Here is a 22,577-nt window from a genome sequence, read left to right as displayed (position 1 = left end):
TGGGGCGTTGCTTGCCGCCATGTTGTTGCGTCAGTACTGACGTCATATATCCCCGCCTACAATCTACAGTCTGGAAAAATCTCTTATGGTAATTCGGAAGCCCTAAAACTAACGATGAAACTATCAGTTGTTTTAGTTTGCAAAAAGCTGCTTCTGCTTCCGATGTCCAATGCAGTGTGTCTTGTGCTGCCATTGGTGTTTTAAATATTAAATCAGCCAATGGAGCCATTTCTAAGGCATAATTCGGTATCCAACTTCGACAAAAATTAGTCGTTCCCAAGAAGGACATCATTTCCTTTTTGGTAGTTGGTCTAGGTGCTTGTAAGATTGCTGTTTTCCTATCTTCATCTAATGTTCTACCTTCTTTGGATATCCCAGGTATTTAACCTGCTCTTTCCAAAGTTGCAATTTGTGTTTATTCACGTTATGCCCTTGCTCAGCCAAAAATTTCAACAATGCTATTGTGTCCTCCCTACATTGCTGCTGGGTAGGAGCTGCAAGCAAGATGTCATCTACATAAAGTAATACTTGACTGCCCCCTGGTGGAGAAAATCCCGCCAGGTTGCTAGCCATCTCTTGTGCAAATATTGTTGGACTTTCACTATATCCCTGTGGTAGTCGGGTGTACGTATACCTTTTGCCCTGAAATGTAAATGCAAACCAATGCTGGCTGTCAGGGTGGATAGGTATTGAGAAAAACGCATTGCTAATATCTACCACAGTGAAATATTTTTGTTGCGGCTTCAAATCATTTAACAAGGTATGTGGGTCTGGCACCGTAGGTGCCCTTGGTATTACCGCATCATTTACTGCCTGCAAATCTTGTACCATCCGCCATTCCCCGTTTGCTTTTTTAACAGGAAATAGAGGAGTATTACATGGTGAATCCAAGGATTCTACCAGTATCCCTTTCTTAAGTAATGCCATTATGATAGGTTTGATTCCTTGTTCCGCATCCTTACTCAAAGGATATTGTCTTTTTCTTGGTCTAAAGGCCGATTTTGGTGTAATAACTACTGGCCCTGCTGTTCGAATAAGCCCCACATCCGATTTCCCTGTTGACCAAAGAATATCTGGTATTTTACTCAAAGCTTTCTCTTCTTCTTCTATCAAGAACGCCAATCAGCTGTCTTCACTCTGTTGTAAGTGTACAGCTGGGCGTGCTTATGCTAACCAATTTAGTTTCTGTTTCTGTACTCCTAAGTCCGATAATTCCAAGTCAGTTAGTTTCTCCCATCTTGTCACTTTGTCACCCAAGTCTACCCACCTAACATTCCTGTTTTTGGTTAGGCTAACATGCGGTAGTTTATTGGATTTGTACAATTCCAAGAACTCCTGAGGTAATGAACAACTCACTACACTATTGCCCTCAGTGTCCCAGTATAAAGTCCGTAGTATTAGTCTATTTGCGGGATTCCTGAACAATTTTTGTTCATATTCTTTATCAGGCCCTGATGTGCTACAATAATATAGGGTACAATGTAACAAGTGTTGTTGGTCAACATCGAGGGGAAGCACCTTGCTGGTGGCTACATTCATTAGTTCCTTGGTCACTGCCCCTGGACCGGTTGTAACCAGGTCCTGGCTGTACCAATAATAGGCCTCACCCTCCAATCGTACTACAAAAGCATCAGTTTGTCTCTGTGCCTCCATACCATTCATGGTAGGGACTACTGCTATGCCAAAAAGTTGCATAAGATCTCTTCCTAATAAGTTCATGGGGCATTTGGCAGAAAGTACTATTTTACTTCTCTGGGTTATACCCGAGACAGGGTCAGTTATTGCTATATCATGGGAAAGTGGTTCCCTGTACAGCTGTCCGTTTGCTGCTTTCACTAATATATAATCGGGTGACTCAGAATGTTCCGGTAACCTTGAAGGGTGTATCAAGGTCCGTGATGCTCCTGAATCACACAAAAATTTAACTTCTCTCCCTTCCACCAGAAGTGTAACTTCCGGTTTAGTGTCTGCTAAATAGAGCTCCAAGCTCAGTAGTGCCAAGTCCAAAACTTCACTTTCCCCAACTTCTACATCCGGTTGCATATCATTTGTTTCTTCTAAGGTATTTACATTATTCCCCTGCTCATTAGTCTCTCCTAATGACTGCCGAGCAGTATAACTGCCATCTAGTCAATCCTCATCATCCTTATCCTTTTTTTCCACAGGTGCCTTGCTCCTGCAATCCCTTGCCAAATGTCCCTTCTTACCGCAATTGAAGCACTCACCTCTTTTTTTCCTGTCCTCATAAAACTCTGAGTTTCTGTCAGAACGTTTGTTACCCTGAGCATTTCGCTTACCCTTTTTGGCTGTTTGTACTACAAAACTTCCGCACCATCTTCAGCTGTGAAGACCTGCGTTTTCTTTTTCTTTTTACTGTTAAAATGTTTTTCGGCATGCCTAGCATACTCTAACAAGGCTTGGAGCCTACTCGTTCGGTGATCTATCATATGCTTCGTGACGAAGCTATTGATAGGGGCAATACAACCTTTTAAAAATGCATTCTTCAACTGCTGTTCATATGGGCTATCATTTTTTTGATTTTCAGGAATAGTCATACCACTATGATTATTGAAACATTCTAATAATCTACCATAGTATGCGTCTACTGTTTCATTATCTTGTTGTACGCATTGGTTAATACAAGTCCAATCTGCCCTAGGTTTCCATTTTTCAGTAATGCGGTCTGTAAGACCCTTCAATCTAGCATCTAGTTCTGCGTCACTATGTGGGAGTGGCCTGAGTTGCGCGTCACGGGCATTCCAGGCGCCACAAATCATATGCCAGTCCGGACCTAAAATTTGTCTAACTACTTTTTCTACTTCTTCCCCATTCAGGTGGTAACTCAATCTCATACCCTGTAAATCTTGTACAAATTTCTCAAAGTTAATTTTTGGATGGGGAATTCCCTCTGTAGCTTTCCGGATATCTTCCGGTGTCCACGGTCTATACACTAAGAGAGTTGAGGCCTGGCCCTCCTGTCCTGCCTGTGGGTTTGGTACTTCAATTAATGGACAGATTTCCTCACTCTCATCTAATGAATTTCCGCTTGGTTGAACATCTATAAGTGTTTGACGTGTTCGGGATCTAGTTCCGATAGGTTCTCTTACAAATGGTTGTCTTAATACCCCTATTGACTCCGGATAACGTGGGGGGGGGGTCCAGCCCGCCCTCCCGCTTCATATTCTAAGTAAGGCATCGGAGGAGGTGGTAGGGGAGGGACCGATGCTACTACTGTATTATTATCCTCTTTGTCTAAAAATAATGCTTTTGCATTTTTATTTTTCTGTTCCCTTTGGTTCACTTCCTCAATCCACCTATGTGCTTGAGGAACGCCCAACTGTTGTTGTTTTTTTGCCTGACCTTCTGCGTCAGATTTTAATTGTTTCAAAAGTTTTACTAATGATATTTTATCTAATTTACCATCAAAGTCATACTTATTAACCCATTTTGAAAAATGTCTCACATTATCTGCTCTTTGCAATTGCATATACTTTGCGTCTTCTGTTAGGGGTGGGTCACGTGACCCTTTAGTGCATTCATTTCCCATGTCTCTTCAAAAAAAAGAACTGTTACGTAACCCTTTCTCTTGTACCATGTGGTATCTTATTCCCCGTATCCACAGTAGTGTCTAGAATGACTGTTTTACTTTGCTTTGTTTACTTCCTGATCTATGACTCAAGATACAATACTTCGACTACCTCTCTCCCTGCTATCACAAACCTTAGCAATAGCACAGTGTAACCTGGTCCCTGATCTAAAACAAAAACAAAGAGAGGAATTCTGCTTACCCGAGCCTCCCGCTTACTGTTATACTTCTTTTTAGGATCCAGTTTTCCGCTTTTCGGCCACAGATCAGACAAGTGGACAGCCTCTTTAGATACGACAATTCAGTCGGAGGTCTTTCCTTCTTCTGCGCAGGTTTCGGTGCCACCTATATACTCTGACCTGCAGCTTACCAAGGGAATTCCGGCTTTAGAAGGACCAAAATGTTAAATAAATTCGTTAAAGTCAGACTGTAAAAATCATCTGGCATTTAAAAATGACAGTCAATAACAAACAGTAATGCAGGTTTCTCAGGTATCTACAAATACTCTAATGTACATTAGGAGGCAAAAAACCATACACAAACTTGTACAGAATTTTGTCTAGTTTTATTAGTGAAACACATGTTATTTATACTGTTTGCAATCAGCTTTTGCCCACCTCACTGACGTGGTCAGTGACAGGGTTTTTACATCATGATCATTCATAAGAAAAACGCTGATATTACAATTTTTAAAAAGTTACTTTCCCATGAGAATATTACAGCCTTGCAAGCACCTGGTCAGTCACAATGTCCTTCCGAGGATGTAGCCAATTCAAGGCTCTTAGATTAGTTCGAATACAATGGGTGCATGTCTTCTTTAATGCTTCTCTTTGTCTCTTTCTTGTTCACCAGCTGGACATTATCTCTGATAGTGCGCACAAGGCCGCTCTTCTGGTAGAGGCAGGAAAAGATACACATGCACACAGATTCATTATTTTCTAACTTTGCAAAATAATCTTTCACTGACAGACATGAGCCAGGCCGAGCTGGTCGCTGCCAAGGCCAAGTTTCTAATCACACAGCAGCTTATGCTTCAAGCAATAATATGCGAGTTTATTTCTACTATTATTCTAGTAAAACAGAATTAAATGCATTACATATTACTCCATTTCTCAATCTGTGTATTTCATATATGTTCAGGTTCATTTATATATATCAAAACCACACAACTTATATGTCAGAATATGTGAATACATATTTCTCTAACAGCTTATATATGAATACATATTTTTTAGCAGCTTGTATGTGAATACATATTTTTTAGCAGCTTATATGTGAATACATATTTTTCTAACACTAAGAAACTTGCAAAACACTTAACTGAAAACCCCATCGGCACGTCAAACAAGTCAGCTATGCTCACAGCTGTGGCCAAGTATGATGGTTTGTCATAATATAAGCAATCATGAAAAGTATACACAATGGGTTTCACATAAAGGTATTTAAAGGACATGTGTTAACAGAATCAAAAGAATAGGAAGCGAACAAAAAGAATGTGGTAGGATATACAGCTTACTATGAGGAAAGAATGAAGATATCGGGTTACAAGCTCTCCTCTCTCTAGAGAATTTAGACATCTGTGCCATTACTGAGACATTGTTTAATTCCACAGATAGTACTCTAGTAGTGCAAGGCTTCTGTGCCATTCACAAATTTAGACCATCAGCAGGGTAGTCATGACAAAAGTGGAGGAGTCTCATTCTTTATTAGCAACAAGCATAAGTCTGTTTTGGTTCACTATGTTTGTATCTTATGAGGTCAGCAGGTACGTGTGGAGTCCCACAATTGCAGATCTATACATGTGATCAATTTCAAGGAGGCCTATACCTCCTTTAGAACAGGGAATATATAATCTTAGTATGCACTGATTTTTATAAATCATTTGGTGAGCATGAAACATTCTTCTTGTTTTCCTGCCTAATCTATCCAGCATGTTTTGGGGCCAGTCAGTCACTACAAAATTGTAAGTTTCGACAGGAAGAGCAAATTGGTTTATAGCTTGAATTTTGTTCCTAGATGGCAATGCTGTTTTCAGGATTAATTTTTATTCATATTTGTTCATGTTTTACTGTTGATCCTTCATCAATTACCAAAATATTTATACACTCCCTCTCCTCACATATCACATTCTTGTCCCAAACTGATGGTTTCTTGGTGCTGCCGTTTTCCTGCTTTAAAGGTTGCTTTTGCACATTTATCAAAAACAAATGACATTCTTGTATCATCTGAAAAAGTTTTGACTACTTGCAGTTGTGCTTTCAGTTCCTCATCTGATGAGCTATACTGTTTTAAATCATTGACAAAGAGTAGATGAGAAGTCTTTACACTTTGTTGTTTTCTAGGAGCCAAATTATAGGCATGTCCTAATCTTTTAAGTAGACAGCTTAAAAGGGTTAATGACAAGACAGAATAGTAGTGATGATGGAGTCACCCTGGAATATCTCCCTTTAAATTTTTATCCCTGGAATAATAATTTGTCCTTTATCATGGCTTAATTGCAAAGTAGTCTCCCACTGTTTCATGGTCACTGTAATGTAACTGATCAGTGAAGGGTGTATCTTATGCATTTTTAAGCACTCTTTTATCCATGAATGTGGGATACTATCAAATGCTTTTTTGTAGTCAATTCATCCCATATGTAGAGTCTTCCCCTTTTTACAGTTCTGCATTATGACTTTATTTAGGAACAGATGATCCTTTGTTCCATATGACTTTCTTTTATTACCCTTTTGTTCTACTGTCATGATTGAATTTTCTTCTAAATAACTATAATTTCCAGTGCATAGTTTATATGTGATCAGAAGACAAGTTATTGGTGTAAAATTTATAGGATAACTTATATGTTCACTCTTTAGTAATACCATTGTTTTTCCTGTTGTTAACCAGGTTGGTGGCTGTTCTGGCTGCACATATAAATACTTCTTACTCATGGATAAATCTCTGTGCAAGAATGTTGATGCATTTACCCAGAAATTAGGTACTGCATCTGGGCCTGTTTTTTTAACTGGAGGCTTTTCTTAACTTTGTCTTAATCTCTCTGGCCCTTACTTCACCACATTTCACATCCTGTGTCTTTTAAATTCTTATTCTTTATTTTACTTCTTCTATCCATATAGCATCTTTATTATATTCCATGGGATCTTCATAGATATTTCTCCAAAATGTATCATTTTCTTCCGTTTTGGAAGGTCTTCCAATTCATTTTACCTTGTTTCCCAATTCTATACAGAACTTTTGAGGATCATCAATAACTTGTTTATTTTGTACTTTTCTTTTATATTTATCTGTGTATCTTCTATGTTTTTCTGCCTGTGCTCATATTTTTCATTTATTTGCAAAAATGCAAGACAGTTCCTGATTTGTTATAATACTGTGCATTGCTTTTATCGTGTCTGTCTTTCTGAGTATTTTTGTTTTTGTGTTCCCTCTTTTATACTCTTCTAACAGTGACAATTCTTGTCTTATTTGCTTTATAGTTTTCTCTATTCGATACTTCCATGATGGTATTGATTTCTTTCTTTCCTTTCCTTTACTACCCTGTGTTCTTGTGGTAGAATTGTAACAATTAATTTAGCTGCACAATAATATAACCTGTTTACTTCTGTTATATCGCATGGAGATTGATGGACAGTACTACTTACTGTATTCATTTGCTTTATCAAACTTCTGACTTTTTGGGTTTTATTGATTTTCTGCAATATATTGCTTTCATTGATCTTAATATGTCCAACTATCTCTATTAAATCAAGCAACTCTTCCTTTGGCTCATTTTCTTTTAAGCTACGGGCACATTTGTTGTTCTCCATTTCCTATGGGCATTCTATAGAAAGTTCTGTAGCATCTTCCTGTGGCACATTCTCTTCAATTTCATCCTGTGCCATCCATTGCTCTGTCATATGGGAACTCACTGGCCTATCACTCCTCAACATTGACTGCATCAGAGTTGCCACAATTTCCTGTTCCTTCCCTTGCTGTCCAGCTTCAAGTGAAGGTTTATACTGGTTTCCTGTAGAAGACTCCAAAATATCTTCATATGGCAAGTTCCTTAATTTGGATGTCCATTGCTCTATCCTGCTGTGATACTTTATGAGTTAGATATTCTACACTGAATCCTTCACTTCGCAGGTACTCAACCTCAAGTTTCTATTTCTATAACTTCTCCATTACTAATCTTCTTTTCTATATTACTTCTTTGTCTTCTAATGCCTCGGAAATAACTGAAAGCATGACCTATCAGGACTACATGAGTCACTTTTCAACTATAGTTTCAAATTAAGGGTCTACTTTATGGCCCGAAGTCCGAGAATATCAAATACAATATTCTCGTCATGAGTACACCGAAAGTGCAAAACATCAAAAATGTAAACAGAAATCTCCATAGGTGGAGATTTCCATTTACTTCAATGTAGTGCGATCTCGGAGTTGGTATATTTAAGTAGCGGGGGGGATGCAGGGGGGCTTGCCCCCCTGCCTACACTAGTTTAAATTCTTTTATTTTGTGTATTTTTTTTTCTTATGATTTCGATTGTTTAATGGTTTGATCCATATGCATTCGAACTATTAAGCTTTCAAGGCCCTAAAGTAGACCCGCAAAATAGGCTTTGCACCAAAAGAACCGTGAAATGCAGCAGTTATCCCACATCACAGGAGTGGACCATCAAATTACCCTGAAAACTACAGACCTATTAAGCTTCCTAGTCTAATATGTAAAGCCATGGAATGAATTATCATAGAAATGATCAACAAAGACATAGGTAACCTTCAGACACTGGTGACAACTCAGTCTGGCTTTGTCAAGAGATGATCATGCCTACTAAACTTTGTGGACTTAACTGAGAATGTCATCAAGACAAATGATTAGGGGAAAAGCTGCATAACACCTACCTGGACCTGGATTAGATGTTTAATACAATACCCCACTCCGTACAGATGACAGACTCACTGAACTAGGCATAATTTGCTGGATTGCCAGATGACTCAAAGAAAGGATCTAGGAAGTCAGGATTTGTGGCAACACCTCCACTAACACAATAGTCACCAGCAGGTCCCCTCATAGCTCTGTGCTGGGATATCTACTTTATGGAGGTAAAGATAATGTCAAAGACCTTTGGCTGATCAAATTCTCAGATGACTGCAGTTTGAGAGCTATCACTGATTTGCCCCATGACCCAAACATCTTACAGGAGGATCTGACAAAAATAAATGATTGGTGCCAAAGTCAAAAACTAAAACTCAATGGCAATAAATGCATTACAGTACCTTTTCTTAAAAGTGCCACCCAGGCTAATTACTCCATTGATAAGATGTCCTAAGGAGTTGACCCAATATTCAGGAATCTAGGAACATATGTACACAGTAATTTGGCATTTGACCAACATGTGGCCAAGGCAGTAAGAAAATCCTACTATATCACCCAACTTATAAGTAAGAGCATGGCATCCTGGTCCAGGGAAGTCATAATGCAACTTTATTCGACCCTTATCAGATCCATTATTGAGTATAATGTCCCAGTTAGCATGTACCTGACCAAACAATAGTCGGAATGCCCAAAAAAGGTTCTTTACCAGGATAATCCAGGGTATGAACACATTATCCTATATGGATTGGCTTAAAGTCCTATCTCTGTAGTCTGTCTCCTACAAGATTATTGAGAGGCAATCTATGCATAGCATGCAAGGTATCCTTGGATCCAGCTCAGATGGATAGTTTGCACACCCACAAAACAAATATCAAAAGAACAACTAGATCCATGGATTTAAATTTTGCTTGTGACATAAGGCATGTTGGTGGCCCAGCTATATGTATCAGAGGTTCCCCATGCTCTTGAACAAGCTCATCATCCATGTGAAGCTGAGTCCATCCTTAACTCCAATTAAGCATAACCTTGGCCAATGGATGGGAAATTGGAAATGAAAATTCCCCTGGTCTGTACCCCATGTCACTAACAGAGAGACAGTAATGCCCAAACTAACATTATCCCCCAACCCCCCCAGCATAACTTTTAGAAACTTAAGCCTTGTAAAAAATGCCCATGATACAAAGAGACACAATTGGGATACATAGGGAGACACTTGCTTTTGACTGCATGGTTAGATTTATAAAGGCCCTGGTGGTCATTAGCCTAGTATATAAGTGTGAAGCTACGAAGCAATGAAAGTGCATTTCTTATGGTACTGAAACATTTTTGCTTCAAGACTACGATGAAAAGCATGCAGGATATCACTGAGACAAGGTAGAATGAAATGCACATGCATGTGATGCAGATGCAGTTAGAGATATAACACAGGAGGCACCCATGAAATATAGAAAAGCTCATGGACAGATATTTGGAAGACAACTCAATATATGGAGGAGACTCCATGAACATGAATGGATATAGCTATGGGAAGAGAATATATTGATTAAGATAAACGATGGTGTTATAAAGCAGACCAATGTTCTTCATTACAGCAGCAAGAGGTATGGTACTCAATACTGGGGCTATTCATTATTCCATATGGTGAGCTTGGTCTCTTCACACCACCCTGCTGACAATACACCATTCATGCTTTTTTGGGGTATTACCAGTCTCTGTCATCTCAGACAGTACTTCATCATTGGCAATAAACTCAGGCATGGGCAACATTATCAAGGAATTGTCCACTTTGACTGATGTGTATAGTCTACTTATCTGTTATCATTGTACATTGTTCTGGCACAGGGAAAAAAACTGAGGTACAGTTATCCCTTGTAGAGCCCCAAGGGAAGAACTTGCATCCACTGAGCAAATAAAGCATGAATAAGACACATGATAAAACAAATGCCATACTGGTCATGTAATCTGCAGTATGATATTAATCTTCACTGTTCCACATGACTACAACACTGCACCTCACCGACAAACAGCAACAATGTCAGACTTCATCTTCCAGTGTATATGTGACAGACACTTAAATGTTTGTGCACCAGCTAAAGCTACATATGAAAAGCACGGATTCAGTGTCAGACTGTGACAGTTGGATTATTTATTTTTTTTGGAATCCAAGTTCACTTTCATTCATATTATCAATATATATACAACACACTCCACATGCATGGTGCATTCCAATTCTCTATGAGGGCTAATATTTTAACATATCATTTGTATGCATTCAACAAAATCCAAAATTAGCAGCTGATTTATTTCACCTCTCTCATTTATTCCTTTATTTGTTATAGGTAACAGAACAGTTTAATAAATTTGTCTTCAGGTCTTCACTGTTCATTACATTTACCTAGACTCCATGTAAATTTGTGACATGTGGGACACTGTGTTCATTTTTTACTCAAGCTTTCATTTTATTCCATTTCTGCTGCCACATTAATTACAGTTTTCCAATTCACATTTCTCTTTCATCCTATCCTTCCCTTGGTTTTCCATTATGTCAACTTTAAGCATGAGGTCTTATCTTCACTTCCATTTCCGTTTTACTATTTTGTTCTACTTTCTTCACCTTCTCTATCTCCCCATTTGTAGAGTTAGCTATTTACACATGTACAAATCCTTTAATATATCTACTTAAATTGTGTTATTACCTCTTGTTTTCATCAATAACCATCCTCAAACCATTCTTCCCATGTTTTCAATGTCTGTCATATCTCTTCCCCCATCTCTGATTATGTTTTCCATTAATATCTTTCCCTCGTTGTCTTTCAGTATTTTACATTTTTAATTATAACTTCCTTACCCATTATCATTACTACAATTTCCTTCTTATATTTTGGTATACGTTTCTCATATCTAAGCAATAATAACTTCTTCAGTAGTGACCTATCTCCAAATTCCCTCCTTTCTCAAAACTTATCTTATTTCATCTTGATACTTCCCAGAAGCCTCATACTCCCTAAAATATGACTCCGTGTTCTTCCTTGTATATTATACCTCCATTAGGTTCCATCTGCACCTCTGTGCATTTGAGATAGTTTTGCTTGGTTGTAGACATAATTATCTAGGCATTTCCAAACAAATATTCTAACTTTCCTTGCTTTGGTTATAAACCTTGAGTGACATAAAATTATTTCCTCACCACTGTGGCTGAGTGATGGATGAAGTTAAACCAGCTGTCTATGTGCATATCCAGATCACTAATAACTGGGTAAACTCTTAGGTGCTTATTATCAACATAATAATTAGCCAATTTGCTTGACTTCCTGTAGGGCACAATTATTTTATTCTTAGCATTGAGTTTAAGATCATGGCTCTGGCACCATTTGATAGACAGAGATGGACCTTCTTGAAGAACGCTAATGTCTGCAATGGAGTCAATGATATCCCTCAGCTTGCAATCATCTGCAAACTTAGGCAGCCATAACCCTTCAGCATTTGCTTCCATTTCACAGAAATAGATGCAAGAGAGGAGCAGTCCCAGTACGGAAACCTGGGAGACTCTGCTAGTTAATGGTCTCTTGGTAATGGAGGCCACACTTATTTTGACCTCCTGGATCCTATCACTGAGCCAGGTTATTGATCCTCCCATTCATTTTCCCGTCTCCATGTGTTCTTTATTTTTATTTATATATTTATTTATTGACATTTGTTAACCGGGTTGTCCAACTGGGCTTGTGGCCCATTTTCAGTGGAGACCCGAGGAGAAAAGCTCCAGTAGTACATTTTAAACAATATTGATATAATAGCAGTTATAGCAAAAAGATTCACATATGTTGGGTTACATGCATAAAGTTAAAGTTGCATTAAAAAGAAGCTAAGTAACAATTTTACATTAATATAGTTCAACAGGTCAACATTAAAAATGTTTTGCTTGTATAAAATTATGCAAATGCATAGTAGACACATTGGAGTTAGAGAGGTGTAATGAGGTACTAAGTATGGTTCTTTTGAGGGTACATAAAGGGAAGGAAGACTAGGTAGGGTCATGGCAAGGGCAGGTTCTGGAATTGAGAAAATAAGCTTTTAGTTCATTTTTAAAGTGTGAGGTGTGGGAGATTGAACGTAAGTCAAGGGGAAGTTTGTTCCAAGCATGGGCAAGGGAGTGTTTGTAGAGTAGTTTGAATACTGACCTTTTTGGGTGGTAGATATCAAGTAATTGTTGGTTAGAAGTATGGAGGGTCCGGGGTGGGATGTAGATGGAGACTAAGGAAGATAGAGATGGACAGAAGGAGGGATTATAAAGAATACAGTGTAGCATATGAAATTGATAAGATAACAGAAATTTGGGAAGTTCAAGCCATTGAAGAGAGTTTAAAGAAATGCAGTGGTGTGACTTGTATGGGGAGTTAGTAATGAATCTGGCTATTTTATGGTAAGTCTGTTGGAGTTTGTTTAGAGTGGAGGCCTTGATATTGGTAAGAACTGGAGCGGCGTACAAGAGGGAGGGGAGGAGGTGTGCTGCCCAGGGTAAGTCTAGATTCTGGGGTTAGGAATTTTTTGTTCCGATATAGCAGACCTAGTTTCTAATTTGTTTTTTGTTTTATACATTGGAGTATGTGTAGGTTGAACTTTAGTTCATCAATAATGACCCCTAGGAGTTTTGTGTGGGTGTCAAGTTGGATAGTTGTATTGTTAGAAGATGTAATAAAAAAAGGAGGTTTTGTGATGAGAAAGAGAATGGGGAAGGAAATGTAGAAGTTTGGTCTTTTTGGGATTTAGGATCAATAGGTTGTGAGAGAGCCATTGTTCAGTGGATAGTAGGGCCTGTTGCGTCAGGGAGTGTAGTTCAGGAATGCTATTTGAGATGGATATAAGTGTGGAGTCGTCGGCATATTGAATAAGGGAGAATTCTTTGCATGAGGTGTTAAGATCGTTGCTGAAGATGTTAAACAAAAGGGGTCCCAAGATGGAGCCTTGGGGAACACCAGTGGAGATGGGAAGGAAAGGTGAGGAGGAAGAGAGCCATTTGACAGATTGTTCCCTGCCAGATAGGTGACTATTAAACCAGGCAAGTGTGGAGGGCGATAAGTGGAGATTTGCGAATTTGGATAGTAGTAGAGGATGAGAGACAGTATCTATGGATTTGGAGAGATCCAGGAAGAGACAGGAAATGAGTTTATTGTTGTCTAGGGCCTCTGCAATGATATGAGTGAAGGAGAAGAGGGCAGTGGTGGTGCTGTGGTGAGGACGAAATCCATGTTGGGTAGGGGTAAGTAAGTGGTGTGTGAGGAGGTGATTGAGAAGCTGTGAGTGAATACATTTTTCTATCTTGGGGGGGGCAGAATGGCAATGGGTCTGTAGTTTGAGGGGTCAGTGGAGTTTCCACCTTTATGAAGAGGGATAGTGAAGAAAGATTTCCAAAGGGTGGGGACAGTTGATTCCAGAATAGATCGATTAAGTAGTATAGATATAGGATAGGCAACTAAGTCAGCAGCAAGCTTGAGGAATGTAGGAGATAGATTGTCAGTGGAAGGAGAGCAAGGTTTTAGATTGAGTAGTAGAGATTGTATCACTTTATTGTGATATATTTCCATTCTCATTCATCCACTAGCTAATATCCCTGTTGTACTTCTATTTATGTTTTCAGTCTACTCCATAATGAACTTGAACCCAATATTTAATTGTCTCCTACTTTCTTCCCCCTCTCCATGTTACTATTTTACCTGATATATCTTCCTTTGATTTAGAAATAGCTAATACTCTTATCCTCAATTGTTGCTGCCTCCATCCTGCCATATATATTTTTTAATTTCTGCCCACATTCCCTTTGTCCTGTCCATGACCATTTATTCTGGTAGTGTTTTCCACTATCAGTTCTAGTATACTGTTTCCTTCCCTGACATTATCATTTCTTTCCAATCTGCCTTGTATTCTTCATCTAATTTTCTTAGTATAGTTGTTATTAAACAGATCCGTAACCATTTCTTAACATCTGGTGCTCCTAGCCCCCCACTTATCATCAGTTCTGTTAGACCCCCCCCCCAAAGCTACTCCAGGGTTTCTCACATCCTACACAAAGTATCTGCTTTCATTGATATTTGATTACTGGGAAAGTATACTTGGCTAGGAACCCATTTTCATAGGAGGCCCAGGGAAAAAAGCTCCAAAGTCCTAGAAAACATTTTAATAATAATAATTTTACAATTTTTGAAAATAATACAAAAAATATCTTCAGTTTAAATAATTATACCAAATTAGATGTAATATAAAAACATTGGTTAAGTATCAATACAAATTATATGACAGTGATTTAATATTTAGAAAATCTTCAGCCAATTTATAGAGAAATTAAAGGAAAATTAGTATAATACAAACAAGTTTTGCAATATGAAATTAGAGAAAGCAGTCTTATGGTATATTTAAAAAGAAAGCCAGGGGAGAGAAAGTGATAGAAGTGAAGTATGGAGAATAAGGAGGTTTAAGGTATGAATAAATACTTGTTCACATTTAGGGATATAGCTTATCCTAGTGTTAAGCAAGAGCAGAGATAGATTTTGGCTATTAAGTATTTCATAATGGTTTGAAGGATGGGAGGAAGGCATTGCCCCGACGGATGCAAGAAAGGCGTTCCAGGGCTTATCAATATAGAAAAAATATGTGAAAGAATAGCCTTTTGAGCTATTTCAGCTAAGCTAAAACACCAAGCAGTAGTAGTAAGAAATATTTGTAAATTAAATGCCAAACAGTAGTAAAAAAAAAAACCTCTTGTTACAATCAGATCAGTAGCAGACAAGTGACCAGGAGGACAACCAGTCTGATGATGGAAGTCTGCAGCCTTCAGCCTTCAGAAACAGGACAGTTTACCTTTCCCTCAGAGGACTTAAAAATCCATCAAGATTTAAAGAGAATTGAACTGGAGGCCAAACATTTGGAGATCAAAGAAAAAGAGACTGCAATGTTTGGAACCTGAAGAAAAGAAGAAGCAGACTGAGCGTGAACTGGAGACAGAAGAGACAGACTGACATTTGGAGATTGAAGAAAATGAGTGACTGTGACATTTGGAGATCAAAGAAAATGAGACACTGCTGCATTTTGAGGATGAAGAAAAGGAGAAGCAGCGACACCATGAGAGGGAGATGTTGACCCTTTGTCAGGGTCATGGAGGTAGTGGGGAAGGCACCCCAGAAGCAATAAGAGTCAGTAAACTTCTTCCACAATTTGCAGAGGGAGATGACTTTGATAGTTTTATTCCTACATTTGAAAAAGTATGTAAACAGAATAATGTTGACTAAGGTAAGCTCTGGGTATGGTCCATGTCCCCCTTACTCCATGGTAAAGCTGTAATTGCTGTTTCTAAATTGTCTGATACTGATTGTTTAAACTATGATAGAGTAAAAAGTTATGTTCTTACCATAACGTTCCATGTGAGTTGTTCATCTTGCCTTTGTTCTTACACGTGGGTATGAAGCCGATGCATTGGCTCTGAGTCAGCCGCTTTCCAAGCTCAAGATCATTCAGTAGTTCGAGGCACAGTACCTATCCCATGATGCTTTCTGACTAACCCTCAGATCTAGTTTGCTGAATCCAACAACAAAGGAACAGCCTAACATACCCTAAATGTCAATATGTGTATATATATATATATATATATATATATATATATATATATATATATATATATAAACATATACGTACAGTTAACCACGAGAAGAAAGTCTGGTAGAAGTAAAGGACAGTAAGACAAACCAAACAAGACCTCCAGTCATAACCGGTTTTCAAGAATCCGGAGGGGGATGGAGGGGAGGAAATGTAAGAACAAAGGTGAGATGAACAACTCACATGGAACGTTATGGTAAGAACATAACTTCTTTATGTGAAGTTGTTCAATCTCACCTTTTGTTCTTACACGTGGGTAGCATCCCAAGCACCCAAACCTTGGGTGGCTCACGGGAGTACATTTCTGAGAACAGTGGAACCAAAGGAAGCTCTGTCCCTGGAGGCCCTGTCTACTTTGTAATGAGTGATAAGCGTATGCGGTTTTGACCAAGTGGCGGCTGCACAATCGGTGTCCAAAGGCAAACGAGCTGCATGAGCTAGACATGTGGATACCACCCTAGTGGAATGAGCTTTCACCTTGTATTCTAAGGTCTGATTAGCTGAAGAGTATACAAACTTTATGCAATCTAATAACCATTTAGACAAGGTAACTTTAGACATGGATAGGCCTTTTTTGTTATCAGCGTAAGAGACAAAAAGCTGATCAGATTTTCTAAAATCCTTTGTTCTGTCCAAGTAAAATCTCAATTTTCTGTGGACATCAAGTTTATGTAGCATATACTCCATTTTATTAGAATGTCTGAAAAAAGTGGGCAACTCAATATAAGGGGGCCTAATAGAAAGAGCTTGAAGTTCAGAAACTCTATGAGCTGAAGTAATAGCCACCAAAAATAATGTTTGCCAAGGCATGAACTTCAAGGGGCAAGAGGATGCAGGCTCAAAGGGGGGAAGCATCAGCTGGGATAATATTAAATTTAGGTTCCATGGTGCAACTGGTTGTCTGATGGATGGCCTTAGGTAATGAGTCCCTTTCAGAAAGGCTTTACATAATCTGTGTGACATAAGATTAGATCCTTCAATCCCCAAGTGAAAATTAGATATAGCGGCCAACTGAACTCTAACAGTCGCCGCTGCAGCATTTTCCTGAAAAATCATTGTGAGAAATTCCAGAACCATATCAAGAGGGGCAACATAGGGATCAATATTGCGTTGAGAGACCCAGTAAACAACACGTTTCCATTTACTACTGTACAGTTTCCTAGTGGAGACTTTATGAGAGGAAACCAGAATATGTTCTACCTCGGAAGACAGATTTATATGACCTGGCTAGGTTGGGAAGTGGAGCAGCAAAGCTATCAGTTTGAGGGACTGAAGAGAGGGGTGAAGGACTCCTGATGAATGCGTCAGAAGGTCTGGCACTGGGTCCAGAAACCAAGGTTCTTCCAGTTGGTATTGATGAAGAAAAGGGAACCATATCTGCCAAGGCCAAAAAAGGGCTATCAGAATAACTGTCCTTCCTGAGCCCTTTGCTTTCAGCAAGAATCTGGGAATCAGTGGGGTTGGAGGAAAAGCATAAAGGAGACCCAAGGGCTAATCGTACACAAGTGAATCCCTGGGACTGTACCCCGGTGGAGGGTTCAGGGCAAAGTACTGCATTTGGCATTCATCGGAGATGCAAAAATGTTGCAACAAGGCTGGCCCCATCTGCAGAATATCATTTCTGCCACATTTTGTTTGAGGGACCACTAGTGGGTTAACAAAATCGCTCTGCTCAGTTTGTCCGCTATCACGTTGGATTTCCCCGGGATGTGCGTTGCTTATAGAAAGCACCCGGTGGACACAGCCCACTTCCAAATCCTCAAAGCTTCTCTACATAAGGGGTAAGATTTGGTTCCCCCCTGTTTTTTGATGTACCAGACCACTGGCATGTTGTCTGTCTGAATCGCAATCGTCCCCTGAGGTAGAGAGTCATGAAAATGCTGCAACACTAAAAGCACTGCTCTCAACTCCAGGACGTTGATGTGCAAATGACATTCCATCTCTGACCAGGTGACATGGGCAGTCTTTCCCTGAAAAAGCCCCCTCCACCCTATCAGGGAAGCATCCATGGTCACCATGGCTACTGGAGGGGGTAATATAAATGGTCGACCTAGTGTCACCTGGTGGCTGTTCAACCACCAGAGAAGGTATCTCTATCAAGCATCTGGCCACAGAATCTTGAATGATATCAGGAGCTGTTGGTAGGACCACTTGGTGAAAAACAACCAATGGAGTATCCGCTTGTGCATCCGGCCAAGAGGTACTGCTATGAGAGAAGCTGCCATTGTGCCTAAGAGTTTTAAAACCTGAGAGGCAGGTGTTTTCTTTTTTTGTAACAAGCATGACACCTGATTTCTTAGAGAGGTGACTCTTTCTAGAGGTAATTTGACCAGGGCAGTGGTGGTGTCTAGGTCTGCTCTGATAAATGAGATATGCTGTGATGGTAATAAAGCAGATTTTTCAAAATTTATGGTTATTCCTAACCAAGAACAGAGATTGATCGTATGATCCCTGGACTGAATGAGTTGATGCCTGGTGGTGGTGGAAAGGAGCCAGTCATCCAGATACGGAAACACCCGGAATCCTAGACACCTCAGGTGAGCCATAACTACTGCCATATATTTGGTGAACACTCTGAGGGCTGTAGTGAGACCAAAGGGCAGAGCTTGAAATTGGTAATGACTGGCCGGTGACCACTGGATGGTCTGGCCATTTTGATGTGGTAGTACGCATCCTTCAGATCTAAAGAGCACATCCAATCACCCATTCCCAGAAACAGTAGTATCAAATGAAGCATGACCATCTGGAACTTTTCCTTCTTTATGAATGTATTGAGTTTGCTGAGGTCTAAAATGGGCCTCCAGTCCCCTGTTTTCTTTGGAACTAAAAAGAATCTGGAGTAAGTTCTGGATCCTATCTTGTCTGCCGGGACTGGCTGGATCACTCTTTTTTCTAGCAGGTTTTGAATTTCTATGACTGCTTGATTCCTCAGACTGGGTAGAGCATCTGGAATTCTTTTTTGTGGGTAATGGGGGTTCTACAAAGGGAATGAGGTAACCTCTGGTAACTATGTTTTGTACCCAAGAATCTGAAGTAATTCCTAGCCAGGCATCTGGGTACAAAGCCAAGTGACCCCTGACTCCCTCCAGAGTAGGACAGTTGGGCCTCTTGTCAGGAGCGCTGATAGGGCTTGCTAGAAAACTGCTCCCTGTCACCCTAGTTTTGCAGACCCCCTCTGCCGCCAAAGCAGCATCTTCCATTATTGCCCCCTCCTCTGCCCCTGAAGGGGGGTTCACTATGTGTGTTATGGAAAGCTCCTTGGGACTTTCAGAACCACATTTTTCCACCTTTTTGCCCCTTGAGGTATGGTGTAGTAGGGGTGGAAAAACGGACTCCTACTGCAGTGAGGGTTTCCTTGACTTTAGGCCCAAACAATGAAGAGCCATCAAATGGGGTATTGACAAATTAAGACTTGAAGGCTTCCACAAAGGAGCACAAGAGTATCCAGGACTGTCTCCGCAGAGCAATCACTGAACCTGCTGCTCAACTCGATCCCTCGGCTGCATAGGAAATGAGCCACATGGATGAGTTTACGACAGAATTAAGGGAAGAAAGCTGAGCTGTAACCTTTTCCAAAATAGCTTCATCTGTGTTACCGTTTAGAGTATTTCTGAGTTCTTGAAGGAGATCTCGTTGAAGGCGAATAAAATGGGTCAAGTAGTTAAGCGATCTCATGGCAAATGTTGCAGAACTAAAAATGCATTTCCCGTATCTGTCCATCATCCTGTAATCCTTATTAGGAGGATGGACAGTAGAAGAAGTCTCTGACATTTCTTTCTTGGTGGCCGCTGCCACCACCATGGCATCAACAGGGACTCCTTTGGTGAGGAATGATTTCTCTTGAGGGGCAGTGATGAATTTATTGGGCCTCCGAGGGACTGGTTCCATGGTGTCAGGGGGGCTCCCATGCCCTTTGAGCAACCAGATCCATTAGTTCAAAGGGCGGAGTAACCCAGAAGGTGGAGGGCTGAGACCCAAAGGCCTTCAGGAACACCAATTCATCCTCAGTAGGGTGAATGGACTGCCAGTCACCCCTCTGCTTAAGTATTTCTAAGATGTCCGCAAAGGAGAAATCCTCCAAGGGGGACTGTGGGGACCCTTCCGATTTCTCTAAGTTGGTGCTGGATGTCAAGGATTCCTGAGGGGAATCCAAATGCCTCCTTTTGCAGAGTATCTTTCTGGGAACTTCATCAGTGGGGGCATCTGGTGAAGTTTCATTAGAGCAGGGTTCACCCAAAGGGGATACCTGAGGCACAGGGTCTTGTCGCTTAGTAGGTGCTTTAGATGAAGAGGCAGAACTCGATATCTTCAGGGAGGAAGAGGAGAGACCTGTGGTGTGGGTCTGAACAGACAACACCCTCCTCATGGCATCAAAGGCCCCTGAGTCTTGGCCCAAGGAGGCCACCAGTTCCAAGGAAGACTGAGGCCTCGCATGTGCTGAGGCTGAGGGCTCCGAACCTGGGGATGGAGCCAAGCTCACCTGCGCTGAAGCCCAGAGGGGAAGTGTCAGAACTGACGCGTTGGTTCGACTCTCCCTCCCGGAACCGACGAGAGTGTTGGATCCGAGACTCTTCGGATGGCACCGAAGATGTCAGGGTGGGTGGAACCCAAGTCACTGGAACAGGACTCAGCTCCATGGGTTCCACAACCATCAGATCTTCCGCCTCCGAAGGCCTGGGTAGGCTCAGAGGAGGAGTAGTCACAGACAATTGAGTGGGAACAGGGCTCAAACCCAGTTGGGATGAAGCTGAGAGCAGTTTAGCCAATGCCAAGTTCTCCAAGAGCCTCTTCACTACACGGTCCACATCAATATCCGACAGGGTCCTTGAAGAGCGGGTCGACGGGGCCGAAGAAGCTACAGACTTAGGTATTGGAGATTTTAAAGTCTCCTATACTGTCTCCAAAACCAAAGGTTGGCTCCGAATCATCGATTTGGCACATGGTTCAGAAGACCTAGGAACCAGTGACCGCTCCTTAACAGAGGTGCTCAGATCCGAAGGCTTAGGCTCCGAGGACACCCGAGATGACTTCGGCCCTTTCGAAGACTTGGAGGTCTGGTCAGACTTTTCCAAAGCTTCCTGAAACTCAGGTGTTAAGAGACCTCGATCAATCAGTTTCCTACGTCTCTCTAACAAAACTCTGCCACTAAAAGAGTGGCAGATGGAACAATCCTCCTGCAAATGAAGAGATCCCAAACAATAAACACAAGAAATGTGGTTATCTGTGATTGACATTTTTTGACCACAGTCACATCTTTTAAATCCGGACTTTTGCTTTTGGTCAGCCATCATGTCCAAGAGAAAGCACAATTATCAGATCCCTGATAATATCAAGTACAATAGTACAATCCAATAACAAAGAAGAGAAACACAGAGAAGGCACAATTATCAGATCCCTGATAAAATAAAGTACAACAGTACAATCCAATAACAATCTAATAACAATCTTGCCAAAAAGTGGGATGGGGGGGAAAATTGACCGATCCCTGTGCAACTATAGCAAAGGATGTAACCAATGGAAGAGAGGGCAAGGCCCAAGAGCAACTTGCTCCAATAAAACACACTAAACAGGGACAAAGCCCTAAATAAAGACAGTATAACAAGGGAATACTGGTAGAAAAACAGATAGATATTAATAAAAAGTAAACTTAGCTGTAAAATATACTTCTTAATAAACCTTCACTGGCCCGAGTACACTGAAGACTTGCGATCTATTGCAGCGGCAAACTAGAACTGAGGGTTAGTCAGAGAGCATCATGGGATAGGTACTGTGCCTCGAGCTACTGAAAGATCTTGAGCTTGGAAAGCGGCCGACTTGGAGCCGATGGATCGGCTCCGTACCCACGTGTAAGAACAAATGGCGACATTGAACAACTTCAAATAAATGTTAATCGAACTGTTATAAGTTAACACCTGCAACTTACAGAAAAATGTTTTGTGAGCATAGATGCAAGGCAGATGAAAGTTTATGTGATTATATTAATGGGTTAAGCACGTATAGGTGGATGATTGGTGTCAGGGCACCAATTTGAAAGGTGGCCAGATGTTCTGCTGATGGAACAAGCCCTTAATACTTTGTCTGAGGGCATGAAAATCTGGTTGGCAGAGCGGGAGTGTAACTCTGCAGATATGCTGGGGAGAAAATGGCATCTCTACTTAGCAAGCAGGGCATCACTGCACAAGAAAGGGATACCCAGTCCTGCACATGGATATAAGGGAAGCCATGGTGGGCAGCCTAAATTACCCTAACAGAGTCCACCAGTAACAGAGGAAGCCACTACTTCAGGTACACAGCCAGAATCAGGGGTTTGTTGTTTTAAATGTAACCAGAGGGGCCATGTGCCATATAAATGTTCACTGAAACAAGGTGGAAAACAAAAGGTGAAAGAGCCAGCAAGTGGGAATAACATTGTGCTAGTGGTAAGTTATCTAGAGACAACAGGGATATCAAATTAATCACTGGAGTTTGTATCCTATCTTAGTGGATGGA

This window comes from Protopterus annectens, chromosome 15.part0 (genome assembly GCF_019279795.1).
Source record: "Protopterus annectens isolate FY-2018-M chromosome 15.part0, PAN1.0, whole genome shotgun sequence".
In the NCBI taxonomy this organism is placed as follows: domain Eukaryota; kingdom Metazoa; phylum Chordata; order Ceratodontiformes; family Protopteridae; genus Protopterus; species Protopterus annectens.
This window is presented reverse-complemented; position numbering follows the sequence as displayed.